This window comes from Triturus cristatus, chromosome 7, assembly GCF_964204655.1.
Source record: "Triturus cristatus chromosome 7, aTriCri1.1, whole genome shotgun sequence".
Classification (NCBI taxonomy): Eukaryota; Metazoa; Chordata; class Amphibia; order Caudata; family Salamandridae; genus Triturus; species Triturus cristatus.
This window is the reverse complement of record NC_140590.1, coordinates 1,133,201,646-1,133,219,653: the sequence shown is the minus strand read 5'-3', so window position 1 is coordinate 1,133,219,653 and position 18,008 is coordinate 1,133,201,646. Positions and strand designations below refer to the sequence as shown.

Sequence of the window (18,008 nt, the reverse complement as noted above, 5' to 3'; positions counted from 1 at the left end):
GAATTAAAAGGCACACACAGAAAAGAAATAGAAGAGAAGCTGAGTTCTGGAATTGGCATGGTAAGGAAATAAGGCAATAGGGGTTAAGAGATAAGAGAGGTTAAGGACTGAAAGTTTATGATAACAATAACTCTTGTCTACAGGTTACCTCTTCAGCAATAGAAGTCTGCTGGACGGACTCCTGAAGGAAGCCGCAGAACAGTCTCTTCTCTCTTTTGTTATTTTATCCATTTTCCCCCTTCCCCCAAGATAGCCACTCTAGAGACTTGTCACACTAAGCTCTGGATTGCTGTCGGGGTGGATTTGGGAACTAGCATCTCTGTTCCTGTGTAGTAGAGTACCGTAACAAGAGTCTGACAGATCGGGCCGATGTCTTTTTCCCATACGAATCGTACTTCATGGGTGGGACGGGACTTGTACGTTTCGTACGGGGAAAATTACGGATGCGTACGGGAAAAAAAAAGACAGGATCGGAATCGGCCCCTTAGTAATCTAAGTAATGCAGAAGCGAAGCTTATCACACACTGATATAATATAGGGGAACCTGTATATGTCTCATTTACCCCAAACAATACTACTCCATAATTCCAATCAATCTGTATACCCAAAATTCTTCCTAGGTAATCTGCAAGTTTATCCTAATATGCAATTAACCCTGGACAAGAAAACAATGTGTGTATATGATTAACATTTGTCAACTTACACCTACAACAAGTAAAACTAGAAAGGAGATACATTTGAGCTAATTCATATGGAGTAAAATAGGAACGACGGATGGTGATAAGGTGCTGGCTTGATATCAAACATGAGAAAATAGCTTGCATAATATTGTAGAAGTTACTGATAAGGTGTCATAAGGAGCCTCAATTTCCTCAGACCTCCTTCTAGACGTTTGATCCACTGCATAATTTACTTTCCCTTTGAAAGTGTTTCCCATAGAACTGAGTTATTAACTTTAGTTATATATTGTATACTGCATCAATAAAATTATACAGTGTCATAGAAAATTTGTGCTGAATAGTATTACTACTTAGGCCCCGATTCTGAGTTTGTCGGAATGAAGGTGCTACTTATCGCTCCTGAAAAATAGCGATAGAGTGGGGTTCGGTATTTATCAGGTGTGTTCAAATACTTTTATTGTTATTTAAAAGAGATAACAAATTGATAATATAATGCAATTCGACATAGCATTAGATAATAATAACAAAGAGAGTACAGATCAAAAACAGATTACATAGCGGCAATTAGTGAGCTGGGGTAGAAAAAGTAATAACATATCTCTTTAAAACAAAGAAAATCCACGATACAAAGAGAGATGACAAAAGTGATATGTTATAATATTGAACAGATAATATTAAAAAAAAACAGGTATACAGGGTAAGTAGAAATACCATCATAAAAACATATGAAATTCATACACCAGTCGAATTGCTGGTAACAAAGAGCAGAGAATGAAAGAGAAGAAAACAGAAAGAAAAAAGAAAAGCTGGAGAAAGTAAAGAAGAGAAGAGGGAGAAAAAGGAAGAAGAAAGAAAGAAAAAGGTGGGAACATCTGCTTCGAATGTAAAAACAAGCTAAGGAGTAGAGTCAAAAGGATATTGAGTTATTATTCCCTGAGAAGACAAATTTATATAAGTATCCAGTGAACGCCATACATTACTAGAAGTAGTAGGGGAATAATGCTTCTCCTCAACAAAAGTATGAGCACTACGAAGACAAGATATGCATGCCCACCAAGTATGAAAGGATAAGAGATGAAAAGATTTCCATTCTGTTAAGATAACTTCAACAGCAACGGATACGAGTATCAGGTGTAATAAATATTAGAACATTGGAATGTTGGGAGCTCCATTGAAAACAATGGAGTGCTCCGGGCTTATAATGGCTGGTATAAGCCCGGAGCGCCAACATTCCAATGTGTCTTTGTTCACAGCTCTGGCTGTGAACAAAGACTTCAGGGAGCCGGTGGGGATTTGAATCCCCTCGCGCTCCCTGAAGGCTTCGTTTTGTTAGAACATTCTGCCCTCTAGTGGCAGAATGTTCTAATAGCCTTATAGCCCTTCGTAGCTGGGCTATACCGGCTTTTAAAGTCCCGCTGCTGTTGTTAAAGTCCCTCGCCTTCGGCTCGGGCCTTTAACGCTGCAGCGGGCCTTTAACAGCCGGTATAGCCCGCTACGGCGGGCTATAAGGCTATAATATCATCAGTTTTTGAGGAATAACAAGTAGATGTATGTACTTACTGCAAAAAAATCTGCATCGTATGGTAAATACTGCACACTTTTACCCTGTTACATTTCAGCAGGTTTGACATGCTGAAATTTAACAATGGGTGAAATATTTAACACCACGAGTAATTACAGTATGCGTTAAATTCTGATCCCTGCGCAAACAGAGGTTTATGCAGGGGACTGAAAATTCAGACTAAAACATGTACTTCTAAAAGCAGCCGCAGCCTGACGGTTGATTTTATTGCAAGAAAGGGAGGCTCCTATTATGCTTCCCTCCTGCTGATTCATTGAATAGCAGCCAGGATTGAAAATAAATGTACCAATGGGCAGGGCTTTAAGTGGCCGGGTCTCACCGGGTCTGAGCACCGGCAGTTTTTTTAAGGGGTCCTCGAAACGGGTCTCTATCGGGCTCTGTTTTGTGCGTTGACACAGACAGTCCGTTTTTTTCCGGACTGCAGTGACTGCAGTCTGCGGTCACTGCAGTCCGGAAAAAAGTGCCAGGGCACAAAACAGAGCACGTTAGAGACCCGTTTCGAGACAGCAGGCACATCGATGTACCCTGCTCACACTACTCACAAGTGGAGAAGTTACGGCATGACGTCATGCCAGGTGAGCGTTGTAGGAGAAGGGAAATCCTTTAAAGCACAGATACTCATAGTACGGCCCGCGGGCCGCCAGCATCCCGGCAAGCCTTCCTTGGCGGCCCGCGGACCTTGCAGACATCCTACCTGTGTTTTAAAAACATTTTTAATAGTGTTAGCAAACACTGCCTGTTGCAGCAGCCCGGACTCTGAGACTCTGCTCTGTGGGGGCCGGGGGATTCCAGTGATTGTCAAAGTGGCGATGCAGGGGCGCTAAGAGGTGAAATACAACAAAGCTTTATTAACATGTAAATGGTCTTTTAAAGACCTATGGAGTACTCGAGTGCGGCTGTGTGCGCGCGCTGGGAAGCTGTCTCAGCCCGGGCTGAGGGCTGACACACACGGGGTGAGATGGCAGAGGGTGAAAAAGGGAGGGAGGGAGACAGAAGTTGGCAGAGGGTGACAGAGAGCGAGGCAGCCTGAGGGAGACAGAGAGAGGGAGGGAGAGGGAGGGTGACAGAGGGAGGGAGGGAGACAGAGGGTGACAGAGAGAGGGAGACAGAGAGGGAGGCAGAGAGGGAGGCAGAGGGGGAGGGAGACAGAGGAGGGAGGGAGAGGGAGACAGAGGGAGGGAGAGGAAGGGAGACAAAGAGAGACAGAGAGAGGGAGGCAGGCAGGGAGGGAGATAGAGGGAGGGAGAGGGAGACTTGGAGGGAGACAGAGGGAGGGAGACGGAGGGAGACAGGGAGGGAGAGAGACAGAGGGACAGAGGGAGGGAGACAGACAGGGAGAGAGACAGGGAGGGAGATAGAGGGAGGGAGACAGAGATAGAGAGTCAGAGGGAGGGAGACGGAGGGAGAGGGAAACAGGGAGGGAGAAGGACACAGGGAGGGAGAGGGAGACAGGGAGGGAGAGGGAGACAGGGAGGGAGACGGAGGGAGGGAGAGGGAGGGAGACAGAGGGAGGGAGGGAGAGGAAGGGAGACAGAGAGAGACAGAGAGAGGGAGGCAGAGAGGGAGGGAGAGGGAGGGAGAGGGAGACTGGGAGGGAGACAGAGGGACTGAGACAGAGGGAGACAGGGAGAGAGAGAGAGGGAGAGGGAGGGAGAGAGACAGAGAGAGACAGGGAGGGAGATAGAGGGAGGGAGGGAGGGAGATAGAGGGAGGGAGGGAGGGAGGGAGGGAGACAGAGGGAGGGAGATGGAGGGAGGGAGACAGAGGGAGAGAGACAGAGGGAGAGGGAGGGAGAGACAGGAAGAGGGAGAGAGACAGAGGGTGACAGAGGAAGGGAGACAGAGGGTGACAGGGGGAGGGAGACAGAGGGAGGGAGGCAGAGAGGGAGGCAGAGAGGAGGGAGGCAAAGAGGAACGGAGACAAAGGGAGGGAGGGTGACAGAGGGAGGGAGGGAGACAGAGGGAGGGAGGGAGACAGAGGGAGGGAGACTGAGGGAGGGAGGGAGACAGAGGGAGGGAGAGGGAGAGACAGGGAGAGGGAGGGAGACATAGGGAGGGAGAGGAAGGGAGACAGAGAGGGAGGCAGAGAGGGAGGGAGGCAGAGAGGGAGGGAGGCAGAGAAGGAGGGAGACGGAGGGAGGGAGACAGAGGGAGGGAGATGGAGGGAGGGAGACTGAGGGAGGGAGACAGAGGGTGACAGAGTGAGGGAGAGGAAGGGAGACAGAGAGAGGGAGGCAGAGAGGGAGGGAGACAGAGGGAGGGAGGGAGTGGGAGACTGGGAGGGAGACAGAGGGAGGGAGACGGAGGGAGACAGAGGGAGGGAGACGAAGGGAGACAGGGAGGGAGACAAAGGGAGGAAGGCAGAGGGAGGGAGAGGGAGGGAGAGAGACAGGGAGGGAGATAGAGGGAGGGAGAAAGAGAGAGAGAGACAGAGGGAGGGAGACAGAGGGACTGAGACAGAGGGAGACAGGGAGAGAGAGAGAGGGAGAGGGAGGGAGAGAGACAGAGAGAGACAGGGAGGGAGATAGAGGGAGGGAGGGAGGGAGGGAGACAGAGGGGGGGAGATGGAGGGAGGGAGACAGAGGGAGAGAGACAGAGGGAGAGGGAGGGAGAGACAGGAAGAGGGAGAGAGACAGAGGGTGACAGAGGAAGGGAGACAGAGGGTGACAGGGGGAGGGAGACAGAGGGAGGGAGGCAGAGAGGGAGGCAGAGAGGAGGGAGGCAAAGAGGGACGGAGACAAAGGGAGGGAGGGTGACAGAGGGAGGGAGGGAGACAGAGGGAGGGAGGGAGACAGAGGGAGGGAGACTGAGGGAGGGAGGGAGACAGAGGGAGGGAGAGGGAGAGACAGGGAGAGGGAGGGAGACATAGGGAGGGAGAGGAAGGGAGACAGAGAGGGAGGCAGAGAGGGAGGGAGGCAGAGAGGGAGGGAGGCAGAGAGGGAGGGAGACGGAGGGAGGGAGACAGAGGGAGGGAGATGGAGGGAGGGAGACGGAGGGAGGGAGACAGAGGGTGACAGAGTGAGGGAGAGGAAGGGAGACAGAGAGAGGGAGGCAGAGAGGGAGGGAGACAGAGGGAGGGAGGGAGTGGGAGACTGGGAGGGAGACAGAGGGAGGGAGACGGAGGGAGACAGAGGGAGGGAGACGAAAGGAGACAGAGGGAGGGAGACGAAGGGAGGAAGGCAGAGGGAGGGAGAGGGAGGGAGAGAGACAGGGAGGGAGATAGAGGGAGGGAGAAAGAGAGAGAGAGACAGAGGGAGGGAGACAGAGGGACGGAGACAGAAGGAGACAGAGGAACGGAAACAGAGGGAGACAGAGAGAGAGAGGGAGACAGAGAGAGAGAGGGAGACAGAGAGAGAGAGGGAGACAGAGGGAGGAGGTCGACAGGGAGGTCGACGGAGGGAGGCCGACGGAGGGAGGGCGACGGAGGGAGACAGACGGAGGGAGACAGACGGAGGGAGGGAGAGGGAGACTGGGAGGGAGACAGAGGGAGGGAGACAGGGAGGGAGAGAGACAGAGAAAGAGAGGGAGGGAGACAGACGGAGGGAGGGAGGGAGACAGAGGGAGGGAGATGGAGGGAGGGTGAGAGAAGGGGAGAGAGAGAGAGATGTGTGTATGCCGGGTCTGGTGGCTCAGTGGACAAAGGCGTCTGCTGCAGGGACCTGTGTTCAACCTCATGGTCACAATTGTTTTTTTTGCCTTAGCCCTGCCCCTCCCCCTCTGACCCTGCCCCACCGGTGCGGCCCTCGGCCACAAACCACACTGTAAATTTGGCCCCCGAGAGAAAGTTTGTGAGTACCCATGCTTTAAAGAGTCATTTTCTCTCTGGATTTCCCTTCGCTTTTTGAAACTAAGGAGCAGCAACATTGTCGTGGTGTCACTAGGGATTTAATTGTAAGCTTTTTCAACATTCTATACAAGCCATAGTTGCTGCTTATTTAGCTTAAGCAACTAACAACCATTGACAAAGCCAATAGTCCAGACTTGTAGGTATGATGTTATTAGGGTGACCAATCGTCCGTAAATTTCACGGACCGTCCGTAATTTGTACCTCACGTCCGTTGTCCGTGAGGATCCCTTTTACGGACACCTTTTGTCCGTAATTTTGGCCATCACAGGGAGCAGCACTGCTCCCCTGTGAGAGGCCTCACCCCCCCCTGATGGGGCCACCTTGCACTCCTCCTGGAGCACAAGAGCAGCCCCACCTGCCCATTGTCATCCCGTATGCCGGGTAATTGCCACATACAGAATGACAATGGGGCAGTCTGGGATGTTAAAGCATGTGGTGGCCTCCTCCTGCCTCAGTGTACAGCAGGGCATTCTGTTAGATAAAAGGTAAAACGCCAATGCTGCAACGTTAAAAAACAGTTTATATAAAGAAGCCTGTAATACAAGTTTAAAAGAACAGGTTATCCTTCTTTCAGTCTCATCATTTTAGAACTTAAGTATTTTCAACATTATATTCAACAAAACCATGGTTGCTGCTTTTTTATTTTAAGCAACTAACAATCATTGACAAAGCCAATAGTCCTGGCTTGTTGTTGGTGTAATGATACTTGCTGTATTATATATCTGGATGCAATGACAGAAACAACATAATACCAGTCGGGCGGAACACTATGCTAAGCGCAGATTTTGAGCTTAGGTGTTTTAAGCCACGTCCTTAATTACATTGAATACTCCCTTTGAAGAGACCCCCAGTTTTTTAACCCCACTTTAGGCCCTGGAAACAACACCATGTCACAGTCACCTCACATCCTGGCACTGTGCATCATGCATGACTCATGACTTCTACGTTTTCAGTTTGCCTATGGGAAGGAGCATAGTGAACTCTTCCCCACCCCACCACACCCAACCCCTTGCTTTAGGAACTACAGCAAGGTGAAGTTCTTGATGGGCCTCTTCTGTCTGCAACTCTGCTCAAAGGCTCAGCTCATAATGTGAAAAGGTGGGTGAGTAAATAAGTGAAGGAATGTGTGAATGGCTGGATGGATTACTGAAAGGGTGAATGGATATATAATGAAAGAAAGGATGGATGGATGAGTGAATGAGTGGAAGAATGGATGAGAGAAAAGGTAAATAGATGGATGAATGGGTGGAAGTGTAGATGGATGGGTAAAAGGGTGGATGGGTGTGTGAAAGGAGGGATGGATGCGTGAAAGGGTGGATGGAAGAATATGGTGGATAGGTTTGCAAATGGTTGAATTTGTTTGGATATAGATGGGCACACAGATGGAAGGACAGAATGAATGGTGAAAGGCTGAATGATAGATAAAAGAATTATTACTCCTTGTAGCACCCATTATCTTAAGTAACATTTCCTATACATTGACTTTCACGTTAATATGAGTTATTGTCTCTATATAATGTGTGTGTGATGTAACTCACTCATACTTGGGATGAATATCACTATAAAAGAAATTAAATAGGCATGAGAGACGGTCTAAGTGAAGATGAGGGGCACCATTGGAGGATGGTAGCAAGAACGGACTGGCCGGACTGGGCATTGGGTGTTTCGCTGGGAGGCTGGAAAGCAGGGGGGAGGGGGCTTTTTTGTTACTGGGGGCTGGCACTGCAAAGTTCCTTGCATATCCAGTAGTTTTCAATCAACAATAAAAGCGCCCTCACTTATATTCAGGTGTGGTTCACCATTGTCTGGTGACCAATGTACCTGCTGGGGTGAGATGCGAGTTTTGAATCGTCTAAGGTAGCAAGCTGCAGCCATACTGAAAAACCATGAAGTGCACGATTGTCTCAACTTAATATAAACTCATTTTGACTTGTACTTAGGTGGTTGTCTATTTACTTACTTATATACTATTGCGCGACCACCTCTGATGTGTCTGTAAAACTTACCTTTTGTCCCAAAGTTTTGTCCTGAATTTTGACCTTTTGTCCTGAATTTTTGTCCCGAATTTTGTCCGTTTGTCCTGAATTTTTACACTCACCGTCCTGAATTTGCACCTATGCCAGTTGGTCACCCTAGATGTTACTTGTTGTATCATATCTGGATGCAATGACAGAACAGCAAAATACACACTATGCTAAACACAGATTTTCAAGTATTGTTTTTAAGACGCCCTTAATTACATTGGCCACGCCCCCTTGAGAGACCCCCCAGTTTTTTCATCCCACTTAAAGCCCTGCCAATGGGAGCTCATACAGGTGCTCCGTTAATACATCATATATGTGTCCTCTTTCTTGCTACTGCCACAGTCGGATAGGTCCTTTTTGAAATTATTTAGTATTGTTTACTCTGTGTAGTTTGCTTTTGCAAGCAGCTTTTCCCCGAGTTCAGCATGCGACTCTCCTTTGTGTGCTGACTTGCAGGGTCCGCTCTCTCGGGCAGGGCTTTCAATGTGCTCGAGGCGCACGCTGGCATTTCATGCCTTGCCCTCTCATCTCACCAGGCTGTTGGCTGGGTGTGACAGCGCTCTTTACTCAGTCCAGGCCCCTATTATCTCGTTGTGCTACTGGCTCCAGAGCCTCTTCAAGACCTGCGAGTGGGGTTTAAGGTCATTCCCACTCTGTGAGACATTTCTTATATGCCCGCTCCAGGCTGCAAAAAAGCCCTACCAACATAGCAGTGGTAACCTGAGACTGAGGCACACCCATGGCCCAATAAAGGAGACCACACCTGTTTGTTTGGAAGAGTAAAGGCCACAGTTTATTGGCTGCTTTCCCTTACAGGCGATCCTTACAAGGCCCTTAACTTTGCATTTAAATAGAAGATAGCTTGTACTATTTCCATTCCATGAACGTTCCTTGCCAGGCACTCCTTTCTCTATTGGCTGACCACTGTACCGGTACCATCCAATACTTAATCCAATCAGGTGCCCCAAGTGATTGTGAAGGTGGGACCGTACAGTAGCCATGCTTAATCATTCGTGACAAACCAACACACTGTGGTCATAGTCTACACACCGACAAATTCATATGTCTTCAGTTACTAAGTCATGCTGGGTGGCCCTCCACTTCCGGTAGTCGTGCTTCATCCTGTCAGGCACACCCCGTGCCACTTCACTTTCGGTTATCACAAAAAACAAGAGCAACCTGAATGTCCTTGCGAACTAGGTATTGCTATTCAAGAAGAAACAATGTTCACAAGGAACTCATTTAATCCAATTAATAGATTTTTGTGCAAGGGGTTATATTTCTTGCGTGATTCAAGCAAAAAACAGCATATAATAAAAAATCAAACCATATATAAATTAGGTAGTATCACGTTGAAGACAACACACAGAAAAACTATTTTTGCTGTATTCACTTCTGTCGAAGTGAGTATTATTTATTTTGCATAGACAGTATCCTCGGAGTAAAAAGACATATAAACAAATTCTGATGTGTATTTTACATGACATACATTTTCACATTTGGACGTGACTTTGTGGCCCCAGTGAAGTGACCATAACCAAAACAATGTAATATATGTAGTGCTAAAGAAGAAAGCGATGGTTATTGGAATCTAAAGGGGAGCCCTTTGGATATCTGATATAGACATTTGTTCATAGAAAACTCTTCTAGTTTGTTGGGGCTCTCCCTTTGTAGTTTACGACGACGCTTCGACCCATTCGTGGTACAGGGTCTCTTCAGGATGGGGATTCTGGGGACTGGAAGTAGGACATGGTGTTAATGTGATGGATATTTAAAAATTAAAAACTGTGGGCTGTGGGTGAAAAGGGAGGACTAGCTTACCCAACGCACTATGAAAGTGCCTGAGGTGGAAAGAAACAGGCTTTCTATTGCAGTTCTCGGTAACTTCTTGGTTGTAGCCAATGGCAACTTAATTCCTACCAAAGACAGGGGTAAAACATTTATACAAACACCAGAGTTTGGTGTAAAAATTATGGCGTGAGTTAGTTAATAAGGTGCCCTTGGGATTACTTACCCTTTGGTTGAAAAGGCTCTGTTTGTAGTCAGGCAATATTCCACAACAAAAGTAACCCAAGGTTACCGTAGATCCTATTCAGTAAACGGATGGCATTAAATACAAGTCATACTCAATATCATTCGGGAATAGGGTTAATAACTCTATTCAACAGAAACAATGGTGGAATACATAATAATGCTTAATGTTATTAGAACAATGGGGTCAGTGACCCTACTCACCAAAATCACAGCGTGGTGATGGAGTAAATTAATTACTGTCAATGCGGCCGTCATGGGTCTACAAGGGACAGTAACATTCTCTTAATTAGGATTACTAGGCAAGTATGGCAGATAGGATGCAAATCGGCCTAATTTTGAGAGTAAAGGCTTACCTAGTACATGGGTACCCGTCTTTTTGGATAATCAGGTAGCCATCTCTATTGCCCCACACCTCCAAATAGTAAGCCAAGTGCCATATGTTCGAACTTCCTGATTTGCGATTTCCAAATTGCAAATCTATAGAAATAACTATTTGGGATTCGCAAAACGGTATGTATGTAACCGCCGATTCCACAATAGCGATTCCTAAGGATTCACAAGTAGGAAACTGAGATTTCTGGCTGCAGAATGATGATGTCATACCAGGAAGTTTAGAAATACAGGGTGTGGCCACAAGTCAAGGTCCTAGGAAGGTACTGGAAGCACGGGGTGCCCTTGCATCACTGCTGCCTGTGCATCACCCCATGCCTAGAGAAGACTACAGCTGCAGAAAAGGGGAACAAGGACTCAGGGAGTAGGAAGAGAAATGCTAAATTCTCTGAGAAGAAGCAGGAGGGCCTGACAGAGGAATGTGCCTCCCACATGGACCAACTGTTTGGGAAGGCATCCTTCACAGCACCTGAGTCCGAAAAAACCTGCATCTGGACCAGCATCCTGGAGAAGGTCAACTCAGAGACCACCCCAGAGATGCGCAAGAGGTGGTCCGACCTGGGATTCCATTTGAAGGAGAAGGTGGGCAGCAGCATGAGAGAGGGACGTGGAACAGGCAGACGGCCCTTACAACACCCCCATCCGATTTCCATGGAGATGCACTTTGAAGGGACTCTGGAACTCGAGAGTGTGGCGCTAGTAGCTAAAATCGAAATGTACAATCCAGCAGGCACCACCCAAGGTATGTCATCTTCCCTTTATGTACCTAAAATAACATAATGTAAGCTAATCCATAAGTCATACATCACAGAATGAATAACCCCATAGAGGTGTTTGGCTCACATAGGCACTGCATCATAGGAGTTGTAATACACATCATTTGCTTGCTGTACTGTGTGCTGATGGCCATACCAAACATATCTGTACAACATAAACATGTCACATACACATGAAGCAGAGTCACAACAACATTGTGGACAAACCATAACCATTTATTTATACTAACAATATACATGCATTTCCACAGATCACAGCCCGGACATGACAGGAACCATGGCAGCCAAAGGGGCTACTGGCAGTGATATGGTTATTGAGGACATGACACCATCATCCCCTCAGCCCATCACCCCAAATCCAACTGGCAAGATAGCCAACAGCTCACCACTGCCAGAGTTTGAGGACAGCGATGAGACAGATTTGCAGAGCAGGGATCCCACAACATCAGAGACCATGACACAGAGAAAGGGCAGAGGCCACACCTCAGCAGGCCGTCCAGAGACTGTGACAGATGACATGTTGGATGCACATCTTGAGTATGGTGGCTTGGAGAGGTCAATCATTTTCACAGAGCGCCTGCAGACAAAACAGATACACACAGTCAGTAAGCAACTGCAACGTATGTCTGAGTCACTGAAGAACATGGAGAAAGGGCAAGAACGGTGGCTAGCAACAATGGAGAGGGAGCACCTTGTGCAGAAACAGAGGCACAGGCAGTACCTGGCAAGGTTTGCAACCTTCACCCGGTTCATCAACCGCCTGGCAGTCGCAACAACAATGCTGGCAAGGCAGACTGAATATTCACACCGACATGGCACACTGCTGTCAGAACATTGCACATGGGCTAGTGCAAGTCACCACAGGACTAGAGAACATCCAGACCCACAACCTCTGCATCCCCAACATCCCAGCCCCACATAAGAGCGAAGAGGGCTTTAGCCCCAGTGGCATATTACTTCAAGAGGCATGAAGTACCAGACGTTCACACAGCCACACTTCTGGCAATGACTTGTCAACAGTCACACAGCCCAGTGTTGCTGACAAAGCACCGAACCCCAGAGAAAGTAAAATTTCACTCACTATACACTCACTGGAATGAGTTGCCTTTGTTTTGTTTGCCATTATGTGCTTTGTTGTTATTCTTTAAACAATATAACATCCACAAGGATGCAGTTGATTCTTGTTTGCAACAATGTTGTAGCAACCTGAATAAAAGATGGTCACTCAGTTATGCACCAACAATTACAAACACTTCTTGTTCATGGAGTCACATATGGTGTGAGAATCCAGGGAAGTAAGGCGTATGCACTGTCACCTTAAGAACAGAAGAAGGTACACCATTAGGTCACATTACACATACCGTCCTGGCCACTGTACGCATTGAGTCTGCGATTCGCTTACCTAGTAGGAAACCATCGCCAAATTCACCATGTGCAAATCAGTTATGTATTCCACTCTGGCGGAACATGAATGAGTCATTGGTGCTGCCTGCGAATCTTGCCACAAGGTCTGTTATGACATAGGAGGCATCACACGCTACCTGCACATTGAGTGAGTGTGAGCTTTTCCTGTTCCTATGTATGTATTTATTTGCTGAGGGGGGACATATGGCAATATGTGTGTCATGAACACAGCCAATGACATTGAGGAACTGTGCTACGTTGTAGAACATCAATTTGGTTTGTTGCAATAATTGGGGGGTATTGGGGAATTATATATATTGGTTGACTTTGCTCACCATGATGTCCAGAAATCTGCAAAGGAACCTGGCCCAGGCACTTTGTGACACCCCCCCCCTGCCCCCCCCCCCCCCACCGCCACTGTAATGAACCCCTGGTAACTGCCAGAGGCTAAGAGGTGGAGGCAACACAATAACTGTGCATGTGGTGGGATTGCATTGCTTCTGAGAGTTGGGGCCTGTAGCTGAGGTTGTAATTCAGCAATTAAATCAAGTATCACCTACCTAACTACTTAGTCTGTACCTCTCATGAATCTCATCCTCTGTCTGTCCAAACAGGGTGACCTTCACCCTAAATATTCTCTCCTGTCTCCTCGTCCTTGTCTGCCTCACAGCCAAAATCATTATTCTCCTTCCCAGAAAGTACAAAGCCATTATTGTGCAGGAGCCTCATGCATTTTGGGTACCTTTTTATAGTTTGCACCTGGTTAACACCTGATCCTATTCAATGGTAATGGCATTTCCCAAATGGCCATTTTGCGACTAGTTACAATTAGGAAATCGGTTGTACATGCGGTTTGTGATCTACATTTTGATAATTGTTGTTTGCAATTTCCTATTTTGCGATTACCAAAATGGGATTTCTACTAAGTAGGAATTGAATTTTGCACCGCCTCAAATGCCTTTAAAAAATTACGAAGTGGCATTTTGCATTTGCCAATGGCCCGAAATTACGATTCACACCATTAGGAAATGCAAAATGTCTTCATACATATGGGCCTTACAGTGTTAGAGGGCACTAACGGTCATCAGCCCTTAGTCAGTGTTAAGTCGCAACCCTCCCCTTGCCTTGTTGATCAGTTTTTGTGTTGCACACAAGTGGCTTGATGGAAAGGTTACTCCTTCAAATGTCTTTCATACCCAAGGTCCTGAAGCTGTAGTTGGTCCTCGAACAAGCCACCAGCTCTGATGCCCAGAAAGCCCCAAAAATGCCATTGTAAATGCAGGCTAGAAGACGATGGTCTCATATTGTGAGTTGCATGTTGCAGATGTCTGTTCTAAAATTCGCAGTATTGAGGTGAAGTCTATCATGGCTCGGTTGTCTCTGACCTCAGGCTCGGTTCTAGTCCTGCCTTTCCACACTTGGTGTGGTAGAAAATGTTTAGTGGGATCAGGCTTTCCCTGGAGTTTGTGGTGGTACGCTATGGCTGCCAGGTATTTTCCCATGTCCTTGGCCCACAGGATCAAAAACTTTACCCTTCCCTCACCACAGCTGTGAGGCTCAGGCATCCTCCCAGGTACCAGTGTGTGACGGGTTACTGTCCAGAACGATACTAGGCAATAAAGATACCAAGGTGGAAGGGAAAACAAATCTTTATTTGACTTTGTAATCAGTCTCTTATGTACTCGGGTCCTCCTTTAGTCGGGGCTTTCTGGGAATTGTCTCCTTGTCACCAGGAAAACGAGGGATGTAAGGCCGTCCTGGTTTCTCCACCAGTCTGTGGTTCAGGTACCGGGAGTATTGTCTCCAAAGCTTGTCTCGGTTAACACGGCCAAAAACCCAAAAGGCAAAAGAAATGAAAATGGGGTCAGTGGGGAAGCGACTTCCTTCCTCATAAAAGGGAGCGGGGAGTGAGGGATGAGTCACCACCACAAACACCGACACCGTGCGATCCCTATCGTGACCTCCCTCTCGTTTGTCACCTCCCCCTACCCGTGCCCTGGAAACCCTTGCAGCTTCGCCCGTACCTTGTCAAGCCACCTTCCTCCTGGAGGATGGCGGCGCGGAGCACGGTCTCGTTGGCCTCCTGGCTTCACGTCTTCTTCAAGGACAGCGCTTCCTCTCTCGGTTCCTCTCCGCTCGTCCGGGTTCTCCAATCTCCATGCCTCCGACTCTGCTCTCGGTTGGGATTCCTCTTCCGCATACGTGTGGGGGCTCGCCTCTCTTGTTCCGACCGCTCTCACGCTCGATTGGATGGTCCATGAAGACGTCACAGGCCACGCCTCCGGGAGTCCTCCGAAGGAGATTCCTTAAAGGGCTCCACTCCTGCCTGCATGTAAGGTAACAATCCGCCGTTAATCGCGTCGGGAGGCCAACCAGTTCTCCCGTCGTCAGCTGACTCCTGACACAGTGCTAAGAACTTTTGGTAACACTGTTGGTAACTACAGCGTGTGCTTGGGGCCAGAGCCATGTCCTGGAGTCTCTCCTCCATCAAACCAACTTCCACAGCTCTGAGTCGAATGGGATCATGCAAGTGTCTGTCGCTGGCTTCTCTATTCTGAATCTGTCCATCTGGCAATGAGAGAGAGCATCAGCATCCTTGTTTTTAACCTCCTCCACATGCCTAGAGCTGATGTCAGTGTTCAACTGCAAGCTACACGGGGTTGGGTTCCTGAGTAAGCCCAGGACAACGGGACATGATGCAGATTGTGAAGGTATTACAGCCATGTTGTCAGACCAAATGATAAGCCTGCGGTTGGACAATCTGTTGGGCCAAACGTAGGGGCAATTAAGATAGGGAGGAGCTCAAGGACAGTTATGTCCTTGGTTCTGTTGTGTGCGTGCCAGGAAGCAGGTCATTTGTTCGCACACCACATAGTTCCCAGAAAGGCTCAAAAAGCCCCTACTGCCGGAGGCATCCGTAAACAGATGTGCTTGTTGTCTGGACATCAAAGGGGATTGCCATTAACAGAATCCATAAAACTATGTCAAGAAAGTCATCAACATTCAAAGGTCCTCCTTAAGGCCTGCACCTAGTCTGATGAAATGGCGTTTCAGTGTTGTGCTTGCAGTTGGTTGATAGAAGCACCTGGAGAACACTCTACCTGCTGGAATGATCCAGGCAGCAAAATTGAGTTTACCTATCAGTTCCTGTAATGCCTTTATTTGGGCCCATTTCTTCGATAACACCACCTGAATGGCTTCGGGGAAAGATTCTCCCTTGTCCTTTGGCAGCTGAAACAGGCCTTTATCAGCATCAATCTTGATTTCTAGGAAGTCAGCCAGGTTGTGGGACCTTCCGCCTTGTCGGGGCCAAAGGAACTCCAAAGGATATTGTCAAAGCCGAAAAAGCATCAAGAGCAACACTGCAGTCGGTGGTACCACTTATGCCCACAAAAAGAAAATTATCTAAGTAGCAGACCTTTCCTCCTGTGGCCTCTGACTGGTGTGTTGCTCATTCAAAGAAAGAGGCGAACTTTTTGAATATGGAGCAGGATATATAAAGCATGGGCATGCATTGCAGTAAACTTTGTTGTTAAACTGGACTCCTAAGAGGTGGTAGATGTCAGGGTGAACCAACAGTAGCCTGAAGGCTGACTCAATGTCCAACCTAGACAGAAGGGCCCCTTTCCCAGATACCCTTACTAGCTTCAACGTCTCATTGAAGGAGGCATATAAAACTGAGCGAGAGTTTGGATTAGGCCAATCTTTTACTGAGTTCCTGCGGGAGTAACACAGGTAATGTATGAGGAGGAACTTTCCCTTCTTCTTTTTCGGTACAACACCGAGGGGGGACAAAAAGAAGTTATGCAGAAGGAGGTGAGAAAGGGACCTGCTGTTCTGCCCAAGTCCACCTCTTTTGGGATATTTTCCACCACCATTGCAGGCAGTTCCTTAGCGGAATATAGGTTACTTGCTCGCCTGATTGCCAAGGGCCCGAGGTAAGGGATGAGAAATCCTACTTTGAAACCTGTAAACAAAAGTTCCCTCCCTGATGTCTTGGGGTATAGGTTGAGGAGGGCATTATAATAATAATCCACATTTGTAAAGCGCGAACAATTACCCGTAAGGGTCTCTAGGCGCTGGGGGCCGTCGGGAAGATTAAGCAAGCTATTGCCCAGAGTCACATAGTGCTGGACTAATCTGCCGCCGGCGATCGAACCGTGAACCCCAGATTCCGGAGGCAGTCACCCTGGCCGCGGCGCCACACCTCTGCCTGTGCATTGAGTAAGTCAGTCCTGCTAGATGTTGGCCCTTTAATTGGGAGAGTTTGCCTAATACTGGGCTGGGAGAGGGGCACACATGCTCCCTCTGTTTTGAGGTTTTATGGCAAGCAAAGGGTGACCTGCCACACAGATGGCGCAAATATGTTGGAACCTGCATGTACCACTCTAGCTGAAGTTACCAGCATTGTACCATCTGCAGGATTTGTCCTGGTTTTTCTGGGGCATGGTGGACATGGTTCCTTCTGCAATCCGGGGGGGCAGGGGCAGTTGGGGTGAAATGGCAGCGAACGATCCACTAATATTTAGGATAGCCGACCCGTAGGTACCGCCACAGGCATTCATGTTGTGTCGCTAAAACCCAAAAGTGAGTTCCAATAAGGCGGTGCGGATTTATATACCCTTGCAATCCCCTTCCTCCTGCCCAGGGTGTAGTAAACCGCTTTTGAAGTTTCTGGGCCTGGCCTGGAGAGGTGAGAATCCTTCCTGCGCCTGAGACCAACCTTCCCTGCTGACTGGCGCCAGTTGCTTGTCTTGGGGAAGCCCAGCCGCTAACTCTAATGTGTGAGGTGCACCCCCCCCCCCCCTGGGACACCTGTTAGTAGCTCTGTCCTTTTATCCCCCCGTGGGGAAGGGCCAGGGTCATTGTTGTTTTTCTATTATATATTATTAAAATTACTGTCATTTTCTTCAATATCTGCTTCAGTCTATTCAGTGACGAATATTATTCTTATTAAAAAAGGTTTGCCTGCACAATGACTGACCCCTTTGAGGTTGAGGAAATGAATGAAAATGATCAAATATTTCAAGAAAATCTAAAGACTTTTATTAATAATTCTGTTACTCATGCTGTTAATGCTTCTATGGAAGCTATTGTGCAAGACATTGGCAAAAATATAAAAGATTTATCGGCCTTGAGCTTACATGCTGGCAGTACCAGGTTACAACAAAAATCTCCACAATCAAAAAGTCCTGATTTTGAAAATGTGCATTTTACTGCCAAATCCTTGTATAAAACAAAAGCAAAATGCAGTTCGGGCAAAGTGGAGCCT

At 47.8% G+C, this 18,008-nt stretch overlaps 1 long non-coding RNA gene across 1 annotated transcript in view; it reads right to left on the bottom strand.

Moving 5' to 3' along the window:
* Positions 1–9,509: 9,509 nt before the first annotated feature.
* The window catches only part of LOC146811236 (uncharacterized), a 124,693-nt gene continuing 116,194 nt past the window's right edge, over positions 9,510–18,008 (bottom strand). Inside the window, exon 3 of the long non-coding RNA XR_014966700.1 lies at positions 9,510–11,909. This is a non-coding gene — a long non-coding RNA (uncharacterized LOC146811236). The remainder of the gene's footprint in view (positions 11,910–18,008) is intronic.